This window comes from Suricata suricatta, chromosome 1 (assembly GCF_006229205.1).
Source record: "Suricata suricatta isolate VVHF042 chromosome 1, meerkat_22Aug2017_6uvM2_HiC, whole genome shotgun sequence".
Taxonomy (NCBI): domain Eukaryota; kingdom Metazoa; phylum Chordata; class Mammalia; order Carnivora; family Herpestidae; genus Suricata; species Suricata suricatta.
In genome coordinates this window covers 112,961,459-112,974,629 of record NC_043700.1, presented here as the reverse complement: position 1 = coordinate 112,974,629, position 13,171 = coordinate 112,961,459, and positions in this window count along the sequence as shown.

Sequence of the window (13,171 nt, the reverse complement as noted above, 5' to 3'; positions counted from 1 at the left end):
GCTCTTTCTCTCTCTCTCAAAAATAAACATTAAGACAAATTCTTTTAATTAACCAACTGGGGATGAAAGATAAAAAGCTAATAAATGGGGAGACACATCGTGTTCATAGGTGAGACTCCACATAGAGCAAATATGTCAATTCTCCCCATATTAATATTGAAATTTAATATAATTTCTATGAAAATCATAGCAAAATGTTTAGTAGATATAGACAAAATTATCTAAAATATACTATAATAGACAAAAAACTAGAAAAACAAAAATAGAAGGACAAAGTTATTCTAAAAATATGTATGGGAAGGCAAAGGCATTGGAACAATTAAAACAATTTTGGGGGGGAAAATATAATGGGAGGAACCAGTCTACCCAATTTCAAGACATTTTACAGCTAAAGTAATCAGATTGTGAGATATTAGCAATACGATAGACACACAGAGCAATGGAACCGCATAGAGAATCCAGAAACAAACCCACAGACATATGCCCAGCTGAGTTTTGACAAAGGTACACAGGCAATTCAAAAGAGAAAAGAGAGACTTTTCAAACTGTGGTGCTAGAATGATCAGACACCCACAGGCATAAACAAACGAACGAATGAACAAATCTTCTCCTAAGTTAAAAATTAACTTAAAATGAATCATGAACTTAAATGTAAAACATAAAGTATAAAACTTTTTTAAAAACATAGGAGGAAATCTTTGGGATCAGGACTAGGCAAAGAAGTCTTAGCCTTGACACCAAAAGCATAATCTGTGAAAGAAACAATGGTACATTGGTCCTTATCAAAATTTAAAACGTTTGCTCTGCAAAGACGTGGTTAAGAGGGTAAAACACCAGGCTGCTGCCTGAGAGAATACATTTGCAAACTACACAGGCAAAAAGAACAAAGTATCTAAAATATGGAGAGAACTCTCAAAACTCAAAATAAACAATCCAGTTAGAAAATGGACAAAAGGCATGAACAGAAAGGTAACTGAAGAAGATAAACAGATTGCAGGTAAGCACATTAAAATATGTTTGACATCATTAGCCCTTAAGACTGTATAAATTAAAACCACAATGAAGTATTATAACAACACACCTCTGAGAAAGGTTCAGACAAAAAATAGTGACAAGACTTAATGCTGGTCACAGTATGAAGAAATGGGGCCACTCAGATATCATTCATTGAAATGTAAAATGGTACAACCATTCTGGAAAGCGGTTTAGCAATTTCTCAAATAATTAAACATGTGGGGCACCTGGCTGGCTCAGTCAGTAGAGCGTGCCACTCTTGATCTCAGGGTTGTGAGCTTGAGCCCCACCTTAGCTGCAGAGATCACATAAGATGTCATATGAACACTCCTGGGCATTTATCCCAGAGGAATGAAAATTTACATTCACACAAATATCTATACAAGGATGTTTATATGAACTTCATTTGCAACAGCCATAAAGTAAAAATAACCCAGATGTCTTTCAATGGGTAAATAAACTGAAGCATCTATACCACTGAATACTACTTAGCAATACAAAGAAATGAACTACTGACACACACAACTACTTGTATGTATTTCCAAGGAATTAGCTCAGTGAAAAAAAAATTCAAACGTTGGTATACTGTTTGATTCTGTCTATGCACCATCCTGAATGTAATAAAATTATAGAAATTGAAAGCAGATTAGTAGTTGTCAGGGGCTAAAAAGAAGGGTATGAAGAGAAGTGGATATTGCTATTAAAGAAAAATAGAAAGGATCCTGTTAGTGATGGAAATGTTCTCTATCTTGGCTGTATCAAAAATCAATACCTTGGATGTAATATTGTAGAATGGTTTTGCAAGATATTACCAGTGGGAAAAAAAACGGGTATAAAAGTACACAAGATTCCTTTTTACAACTGCGTGTGAAACTGCAGTTATATCAAAATTAAAATTATAACTTTTTAAGCAGCATAATAAGGAAATATAATGAACAGTTTTATGATTATAAATCGAACAACTTAATGAGATTGCAAATTCTCATTTGATAGCATCAACTATCAAAAAGAAATAAATAAACTGAAGTCTAATATGTATTTAAAAAATTGAGGGGCGCTTGGGTGGCTTAGTCGGTTAAGCCTCCGGCTTCGGCTCAGGTCAGATCTCACGTTCGTGGGTTCGAGCCCCGCGTCAGGCTCTGTGCTGACTGCTAGCTCAGAGCCTGGAGCCTGCTTCCAATTCTGTGTCTCCCTCTCTCTCTGCCCCTCCCCGTCTCATGCTCTGTTTCTCTCTGTATCAAAAATAAATAAAACATTTTTAAAAAATTGAATTTGCAGTTTAAAATCTTCTTACCAAGAAAACTGCAGGTCCAGCAGTCTTCACTGGTAGAGTCTAAGAAGCACTTATGAAAAAAATAATACCTATTCCACACAAATATACAAAAAAATCAAAGATGATAGAACAGTTTTCAATTCATTCTAAAATGCTAACATCACTCTGAAGCCTAAACCAGACATTACAAGACGACTACAGACCAAAATCCCTCATGATCTTGGATGCCAAAATTCTAAATGAAATTTTAACTAATTGAATTCAACAATGTATAAAAAATGATACACAACAACAAGTGAGATTCAAGCCAGGAATGCATAGTTTGTTTAACATTTAAAAACCAATCAATGCATTTCAGTACATTAATAAATCAAAAAAGAAAACCATCTATGACCATCTCACTTGATGCAGAAGAAAGGACTTGATAATCCAAAATCCATTCATGATTTACAAAAAGAAAATCCTTGTAAAGTTGGATTAGAAATGAATTTCCCAAACTCGATGGAGGGCATCTACATAACCTACAGCCAACATCATTTCCTTAAAATCAGGAAGAAGATAATGATGTCTGCTGTGTCACCACTTCTATTCAGCATTGTGCTGGTGATTCTATTTTTTTTAATGTTTTATTTATTTTTGACAGAGACAGAGAGAGACAGCATGAGCAGGGGAGGGTCAGAGAGAGAGGGAGACACAGAATCCGAAGACAGGCTCCAGGCTCTGAGCTGTCAGCACAGAGCCCAATGCGGGGCTCAAACCCACCAACCGCGAGATCATGACCTGAGCTGAAGTCAGACGCACAACCGACTAAGCCACCCAGGTGCCCCTGTGCTGGTGATTCTAGTCAGTACAGTCAAGCCCCACATAAGACTCTCTGTTGACAGCACAGAACATGCTTGGATTCTCTCTCTGCCTCTCTCTGCCCTTCCTCTGCTTGCATGAGGATGCATGCATGCTCTCTCTCTGTCTCTCATTCTCAAAAATGAATAAATAAAAACTTCTTTTCAAAAAAGTATCTAGGTTAAAAAAAGAAATAAAACTATTTTTATTCATCAAGATTATAAAACTATTTTTATTCACTGAGGATGCATGCATGCTCCCTCTCTTTCTCAAAAATGAATAAGCTTCTTTTTAAAAAAGTATTTAGGTTATTCACTGAGGTTGCATGCATGCTCCCTCTCTTTCTCAAAAATGGAAAAGCTTCTTTTTAAAAAAGTATTTAGGTTAAAAAAAGAAATAAAACTATTTTATTCACCGAGATTTTATTCACCGAGATTATAGATTTCATCTATGTAGAAAATACAATGAGGGCACCTGTGTAGCTTGGTCAGTTGAGAGTCAGACTCTTAGTTTGAGCTCAGGTCATGATTTCACAGTTAATGAGTTCGACCAAGCCCTGCATTGGGCTCTATGCTGACAATGCAGAGCCTGCTTGGAATTCACTCTCTTCCTCTCTCTCTGCCCCTCCCCTGCTCACTCATGCTTGCTCTCTCTCTCTCTCTCTTTCAAAATAAATAAATAAACTTTAAAAGTTGTAATAAAATTTTTTTTAAGAAAAATACAGTGAAATTGGGGGGGGGATGCCCCTACTAGAAGTAAAAAGTGAGTTTATCAAAGTGGCAGAATGAAGACCAATAAACAAATCAAGTGTGGTTCTATATACTAGTAATAAAAATTTGAAATTAAACATTAAATGTTTCCTCACTCTATGAAGCCAGCATTACCTTGATTACAAAGCCACACAAAGACCTCACTAAAAAGGAGAATTATAGTACAATATCCCTGATGAGCATGGATGCAACAATTCTCAACAAGACACTAGCAAATCGAATCCAACACTACATTAGAAGAACTATTCACCACAATCAAATGGAATTTATTCCTGGGCATCAAGGGTGGTTCAACATTCACAAATCAATCAATATGATACACCACATTAATAAAAGAAAGGATAAGAACCATATGATTCTTTCAATAGATGCAGAGAAAACATTTAACAAAGTACAGCATCCTTTCTTGATAACAACTCTTAACATAGTAGGGATAGAGGAAATATACCTCATCATCAACAAGAACATATATGAAAGACATGCAGTTAATATAATCCTCAATGGGGAAACACTGAAATTTTTCCTTCTACAGTCAAGAACAAGAGAGTATATCCATTCTCACCATTGTTATTTAACATAGTGCTAGAAGTCTGAGCCTCAGCAACAAGATAGCTAAAAGAAATAAAAGAAATCAGAGAGGAAGAAATCAAACTTCCACTCCTTGAGGATGACATAATACTCTATATAGAAAACCCAAAATACTCCACCAAATAAGTTGGAACTGATACAAGAATTCTGTAAAGTCACAAGACACAAAATCTGTTGCATTTCTATACACCAATAATTAAACAGCAGAAAGAGAAATCAAGGAACCAAGGCCATTTATAATTACACCAAAAACCATAAGATACTTAGGAATAAACCTCACTAAAGAGGTAAAATATACTATTTTTATATCTGAAAACTATACAACACTTATGAAAGAAATTAAAGAGGTAAAAAAGAAATGGAAAATCATTCCACGTGCATGGGTCGCCAAAACAAATATTGTTAAGTCTATACTACCCAAAGCAACATTCACATTTAATGCAATCCCTACCAAAATAACACCAGTATTTTTCACAAAACTAGAATAAACAATCCTAAAATATCTATGAAATCACGCAAAAGAACCCAAAGAGCCAAAGCAATCTTGAAAAAGCAAAGCAAAGCTGGAGGCATCATAATTCCAGACTTCAAGCTATATTACAAAGCTGTAGTCATCAATACAGTATGGTACTAGCACAGAAACAGAGGCATAGGTCAATGGAACAGAATAGAAAACCAGAAATTGACCTACAACTGTATGGTCAACTAGTCTTCAACAAAGCAGCGAAGAATATCCAATGGAAAATAGTCTTTTCAATAAATAGTATTAGGAAAACTGGACAGCAACATGCAGAAGAAATAAACTATATCATTTCTTACACCATACACAAAAATAAATTCAAACTGGATGAAAGACCTAAATGTGAGACAAGAAACTATCAGAATCCTAGAAGGGAACACAGGCAGCAACCTCTTTGACCTTGGCTGGAGGAGCTTCTTATTAGACACATAACCAGAGGCAAGGGAAACAAAAGCAAAAATGAACTATTGGGACCTCATCAAGATAGAAAACTTCTGCACAGTGAAGGAGACAATCAACAAAACTAAAGGGCACCCTATGGAATGGGAGAACATATTTGCAAATGACAGATCTGATAACGAGTTAGCATCTAAAATCCTTAAAGAACTTTCCAAATGTCCATTGACTGATGAATGAATAGAGAAGATATATTGGAATATTATTCAGTCATCAAAAAGAACGATAACTTGCCACTTGCAATGATGTGAATGGAACTATAGAGAGTATTATGCTAAGTGAAATAAGTCAATCAGAGAAAGATGAAAGCCATTTAATTTAACTTACACCTGGAATTTAAGGAACAAAAGAGATGAACATAGAGGAAGGAAAGAATAAAGAAGAGAGGCAGGCAAACCATAAGAGACTATTAATTATAGAGAACAAACTGAGAGTTGCTGGATGTTGGGGGATAGGCTAAATGAGTGATAAGTATTAAGGAGGGCACGTGTGAGAAGCACTGGGTGGGACATGTTAGAGGAATCACTAAATTCTAACCCTGAAGCCAACATTACACTATGTGTTAACTAACTAGAATTTAAATAAAAAATTGAGAAAGAACATAAATAAATAGTAGATTATGTAATTCGATAAACTGATAGCAGGTAAATTATTTCATAATATAGAATATGTTCTGTTCTAAAATTATAAGATAGTAAATGATCATGGAGATCCAGTAAGAAATATAATATAGGTAAAGTACTGTGACCACATTATGCAAATACCTATAGTATTCAGTATCTGTATGACAAAATAAAGGGGGGTGTTGACTTATATTAACTGTCTTATTTCAAGGAATTCTAAAATGACACTAATTGCAAATGCGTGATTTTTTTAATCTGCTAAGAAAAAAGCTGCAAATTAAGCCACAAAAACAGTGTTCTTAGGTAGAAATATGTTTTTATACTATACATATCTTTTAGATATACTAAAACATATATACCAACTTGTATGCCAAACCCATGAATAAATCAAAGGGAAATTTAGTGAAAAAATAAACATTAAATATTGTAGAAACCTTTAAATATCATTAAAAATGTAAATACTTAGGGATAAATCTGACCCCCCAAAATGTGAAAGTTTAAAACATTGAAAACTACAAAACATTGCTGATAAAAATTAAAAGCTTTCTGAATAAATGGAGACATATGCCTTATTTATGAGACAGAACACTTATTATTAACATACAAATATTCCCCAAATTGACCTGTAAACTTAATGCAATCCAAAATCCTAGCATACTAATGATGGAAATAAACAAGCTGCTTCTAAAATTCATACAGGAACTTAAGAGACATAGAATAGTCAAAATAACTTTGAAAAAGTAGAAGAAAGTTGGCAGGTTAGTGCTACGTAATTTCAAGATGTATTGTAAAACTTATAATAGTCAAGAGTGTGGCATTATCTTAGAGACAGAAAAAAAGATCAATGAAGAAAATAAACACTCCAGAAATAGACCCACACTTAAAGAGACAATTGATTTTTGACAAGCTGTGAAGGCAAATCAGTGGAGAAAAAGCAGTCTTTTCATTAAACAATACTGGAGAATTGGCGCATACATTAATAAAAGTAAAAAAGGACTTCGACCCATATTTTGTACCACTATATGTAAAAGTTAACTCAAAATGTATCATAGATCTAAATTTAAGCATCAAATTACAAAAGTTCTGGAAGAAAACACAGAAAATCTTTGTGAGTTTGAATTAGGCAAAGAGTTCTTGGCCACAATGCAGTAAAAAAGAAAATTGATAAATTAGATTTCATCAAACCTTCTGCTCTTCAAAAGAGGATGAAAAGACAAGCTTCACAGACTAGAGATATTTACAAATCATGTATGTGATAAAAAGACTTCTATCCAGAATATGAAACTAACTCTCAAATTCAGTTAGAAAACAACCCACTAAAAATGGACAAAATATTTGAACATACATTTCATCAAATGACAAAGAAGCACATGAAAAGACACCTGTCATCAGTAGACATTAAGGTAATGCAAAGTAAATCACAGTGAGATGCCACCATACGTACCAATTAGAGTGATTAAAATTAAAAAGAGCATTCATACCAAATGTGGCATGGATAAGATGGAACTAGAGCTCTCATAAGCTGCTGGTGGGAATGTAACATAGTGGAACTTCTTTGGGAGAACAGATTGCTGTTCCTTACAAAGTTATACATATGCTGACCAGGTGCCCAAACCATTTCCGGGCATTTACCCATGAGAAAAGAAAGTATATGTCTGTACAAACAATTCTACAGAAATGTTTTAGCAATTTTACTTGTGTAGCCCCAAACTGTAAACAACCCAAATGTGTATCAAAGAAGAATGAATCAGTAAGTTGTGGTATATCTATATAACAGAATTCTACCCAACTATGAAAGCAATGTATTACTGAGACACAGAACAACACAAATGAATCTCAAGATGATCATGCTGAATGAAAGAAGAACAATAAAAAAGAGTACACGCTAAATGATTCCATTCAATTAAAACTCTAGGAAATGCCAACTAATCTATAGTGACAGAAAGCAGATCGGTGGTTGCTTAGCGAAGCTGGAGTGAAAATGAGGACTACAGAAGGCCATGAAGAAACTTTCAGGGGTGATATATACTGTCACTACTTTGATTGTGGTGATAGTTTCATGGTGTATACACATACCGAGTTAACAAATTGTATGCTTCATATATGTGGCTTATTATATGTCAATAATTCAGTACAGCCATTTAAAAAGAACGTGTGCATGACTCAATTCTGTCCAATGAGAATCAAACAAAAGGTTGCTGAAAGTTTCTGGGAAAGTTCTTTGATCTTAAAAGAGCCATAAGAAGTCAGTTTCTCTTTCTCTCTCAGTCTCTGTCATGGTCTCTGCCTCTCTGTCTCAGTATGAAAGAAAGAGCATGTGTTGCCCATGTTACCTGGAAACTATCTTTTGACCAAGAAGAGAGCCATCAAGAGAAAATTGCTAACAAAGAGAGGAAAGCAGAAGCAAATGCTTCTGACAGGAAGGGAGCTAAAGCACTGATTGCATTGGATCCAAAGTCTTCTTTAAAGGTTTCAACTACACATTCTAGTAATATTTCATAATTGTTAAATCATTTTGAATCAGAATTCTATACGTTGCAGTGAAAAACATCCTAACCAAGATAAGCATATTCTCATTTGAGAACCACATGTATGATTTACAATATGCAATCAGGATGGAATTTAATTCCTGATATTTAACTAAATTACAGATTTTAAAAATGTAGTCTATGTCTGTCTACTGTGTAAGGTTTATAGGTGCTGCAATAAGGGCAACATCAGATGCTATACCCTCCCATCATTCCTTTTCCTTCTTTTATTTACAATGCTCCATTTGTCCCTTAGCGAACAACCTCTCTGGTACTCAGGTCACGTCCTTCAGTTGAGACTCTCTTTGTTACTATGAGTACACGTATGATTCAGAGGGCATTATGCAATGGTGGGCAACTGAGCACAGGTCCCTGAAGCTCCCCTCCCAGTCCCCTCTCACCCGCATCTCCAAACAAGAATAAAGTCGGAGCAGGTAAGTGGGTACACCTTGATGGGTCACTTGAGGTCATGAATTTCAGGGTCTTCTAAAGGAAAGACACACCCTCTCTCTCCTTCATTTGGGGCATGCCTAAAACAAAGTTCTGAATATGATGGTTCTTAGAAAAAGCCAGTCTTGGGAGACAGATTAACACCTTCAGGAAAGAGCTACATGTATTTATTTATGTGTTTATTTGTTTTTTGGTGAGATTTATCTAATCCAGACACGTAATATGGAGGAGAGCCGTGCCCATGAGGTGAGCTGCTCCTGGACCCTGAGGCTGGGAAAGGGCCCTCACTTGCACCCAGGGAGATCTGGGAGAAGAAAGACTTCTTTCCCGAGCTTCAGCTGGATGTTGATGATTGTCAGTTGCTTCACTATCAGCCTGCAAGAGCGGAAACTTTCCCCCTCGCAAATTTACCACTGCGTAAAAGATCCTACTTGACCTGCACTTATAGGTCAGTGTATACAAAGTCTGAGGTCTGAGCAGGAAATGGAAAATAACTATTTGCCCTAGTAGTACCAACAAGCCAGAGAGAAAAACCAAGATAAACACTTCAAAAAGGTGTTTCACTGAAATAGAACTGTTGGCAGAGTCAGATGAAAGCTTTTTAAAACGGTAATAAAGTCACTCAAGAAGATATAACTTAAATTTAAAAGATTAACAGTTGCACCTATGAAAGATGCTACAACTAGAGGAGAAAACCTATCATTTACAAAATATGTAGTCACTCCCTGTTTCTCATAGTGTGAACTTCTTGATTGAAATAACTAAAAGGGACCAACTAATAAAAACAACTAATTGAAATGCTACATAACATGTTTTAAAAATTAATGCATTGCTGACATTGAGCAAAGTCAGGAATCCATACATTCTCAAAACTAAAAGCAGGAATGAACATCTGAGAAATCACCTGTCTGGATCTTGTCACTGAGTAAAAGGAGATCCTGGGAATTCATAACCAATCACACTATATGTGGAGCTCAAAAACACTTGAGTAGGGAATTTAATTTAAGGTGCTCACAAGTTAATAATGTATCCAAAGTATAAGTAAAAAGAAACATAAATATTCATTGGAGTGTTCAGTTTCAAGCTTCAAAGAATTTCCAAAGAGAGTTAGGAGAAATGTAAACACTTTGTTATTTTAAACCCAGTTGCTATATTTAAATAGCAAATGAGATGTGGTTAAAGAAAGAATCAGTGGCCTGGAAGATGAATCTGAAGAGTGTTAGTAAACTGGAAGATAAATGTAAAGAAATTATCCAGAATACACAAGAAGATATAAAGAGATGTTAAGAGATATTGAGACAAAAAATTACAATAATAACTTTATAATGGTATTTATAATATTATTAGTAGTAATAACCAAGACATCCTTATTTAAAATTTCTGAAGAGGAAGGGCACCTGGGTGGCTCAGTCAGTTAAGCGTCCAGCTTCCGCTCAGGTCATGATCTCACGGTTCGTGGGTTCAGGCCCTGAGTCGGGCTCTGTGCCTACAGCTCAGAGCCTGGAGCCTGTCTTCAGATTCTGTGTCTCCCTCTCTCTCTCTGACCCTCCCCTGCTGCACTGTCTCTCTCTATCTCTTAAAAATAAATGAAAAACATAAAGAATTTTAAAATTTTTCTGAAGAAGAGACTAGAAAAAATGGAGGAGAGGCAATATTGGAAAACATAAAAGATTAGGATTATTCCAGTATTATTCAAAGATATTAAATTCTGAAATCCAGAAAACCCTATTTAAAAGGCAATAAAAACCAAGTAGGACATATAAAAGTAGAACACATCTACATTCATCACAAGGAAATCAGAAAAAAGAAAAAGAAAAGAAATAAATATCAGAAAAGCAGCAATTAGGGTGATCCAGGCTGACTTTTTAAAAAAGCAACAATGAATATCAGAGAGAGTACAGTGAAATCCTTAATAAGTGGAGAAAAAGTAACTCTTAATCTAGAATTACATATTTAATGAAACAATTTCTTAAGAACAATGACAACCAAATGACACTTAAAGAAATTCTAAAGTATAAGATTTGTTACTTGAATATAGCCTGGTTGCACAATGAGAAGAAAAAGTGATTCAAACTGACAGTGTTACCAACCTATGTGTTATTGTACTTCTGTTGCAGAGGTTGAAGGGCTGATGTTGCTATTTTCCAAAGTGACATTTGAGCAGAGACTTGAAGGAAGTGAGGGAGTGAACCATACAGATCATTTCAAGCGTGGAAGACAGCGTGTACATAAGGTCCGGGGTCAGTGTGGGGAGCATGCTTGGTGTGTTCAAGGGGCAACAATGTCATCTTCCCTGGGACAGAGAAAGCAACCAGCAGAGTGGTAGGAGATGAAATCAGACTCATTAAACAACCACATTATGAAGGCCCTTTTTAGATCATTGTAAGGACTTTGGCATTTGTGTTGAGTGATGGAGGACGCCATTGGAAGATTTTAACCTGAGAAGTGACTTGATCTGACCAGCTGGATGAAATGCTTTAAAAATGATTTAGGTTCAAAACACCCAAAATTATTCTTCCATGGACTTATGTAACTTACGAGGCTTTGTACTGATCTAGTTTGTTATAAGAATAGAATTTAAGAGGGAGTAGATGGCACACATGTCTTTTAGGTAGATTTTCTTCCTTATTTATAATCTCCATCTAACAGACTTTTAAAAGGAACTGGATTACAGAGTATTTAAGGTCATAATTAAATAATGATGTTTCCAGGTATTATACCATTCTACGGCCAACAGCTGCTCTTTGTCTCTGTCAGGAATTAATTAGCTGAGAAGGGGTCTGTGTGTACCACTATAAACTGACCAGTTAAATTCTTTTTCTTATAATAGTGACTTTGGATATACATTATGTTCTGATACTCTAGATCTGCTTCTCCAGATCCACTCTCTACTTCACTCCATCCTGCTTTGTATCTCTGGCTTCTGTTTGGGTCCTCTTGATGGGAAACACTGGAAATGTGAATCAGGGAGAGTTTGGATAGTATCTTCTGTTGACTCCTTCTCTGCCATGTGGTGAGTTGTCTGTGGCTAGTTTCTCTAGTGAAGTGCCTAGCTCATTTCTAAAACTCTTGCCCTACAGCTGTGAGCTCTTTCTTGGTTCTTGGTAAACATTCTCTCTCCTTGATCTTGAAAGCCTAGGAATGGTAGTCTCCCCGTTCCTGCCATTCCTGGGATGCTTTGCCATCCCTTATTGGTTTCCTTCAACTTTGCCCCACCCCTGTCAATAATTCCTTTATTAAATTCTTCATAATGACTCTGTTAAGGTTCCATTTGTTTTCTGTCCACATTCAGACTGATACACAGAATAAGTTCAAACAGTTATATTTATCAACATGGATTTTCTTTTTATAAGCTTTACTTCTTGTAGGATGTCACATTTGAAAGTTTTGCATTTCTTATATTAAAAAATAACTAAATATGCACTCAACAATGATTTATTCAGTATAATACAATTCAATATAATAAGCTAAATGCAATGGACTATGTACTAGAGAGGCAAATAAAAGAAGGATCTTAGGTGACTTGGGAGGTTGGTGAAGACTCCACTGAGAAGGTCAGTAGGACTTGGCCACCTCACTGCTCCTGTCAACTCTGGAACTGTGGGTCTCACACAGGACAGCCTCAAGACCACCAGGGTTAGCTGCTCCCCCAGTGTCTGTCCAAACTTTCTTCAGGGCTCACTTGCTTCAGCAGAGGTAACGGCATCTGCCCGCAACTGTGTGGGTGTGCCCACAACACACACACACTCACAAATTCAGAAAAGTTTGGCTGCAGGGACTACGTATGTGCTGTTAAAACAATTTACATGAAATGACTGTAATTCTAAAGCATACTGAATTGAAAGTTCTAAGAAATTGTTGAAACAGGGAAATGGCCAATAGATAAGCAGCATTGTTTCCATTTTCACTTTAACACATCCTGATAATGCTTTCTATAAAAGTCTTGCTACCAATATGATGAATGGAGATCTATCTTAATGGTTATTATTATTATTATTACAATGAATTCTTCCAAGTTTCTATAAAATCTTGTCAGGAGAAGTATGTATCAAAGACATAATTATCCTTTTAAAGACATCTATCTATCTATCTATCTATCCATCCATCCA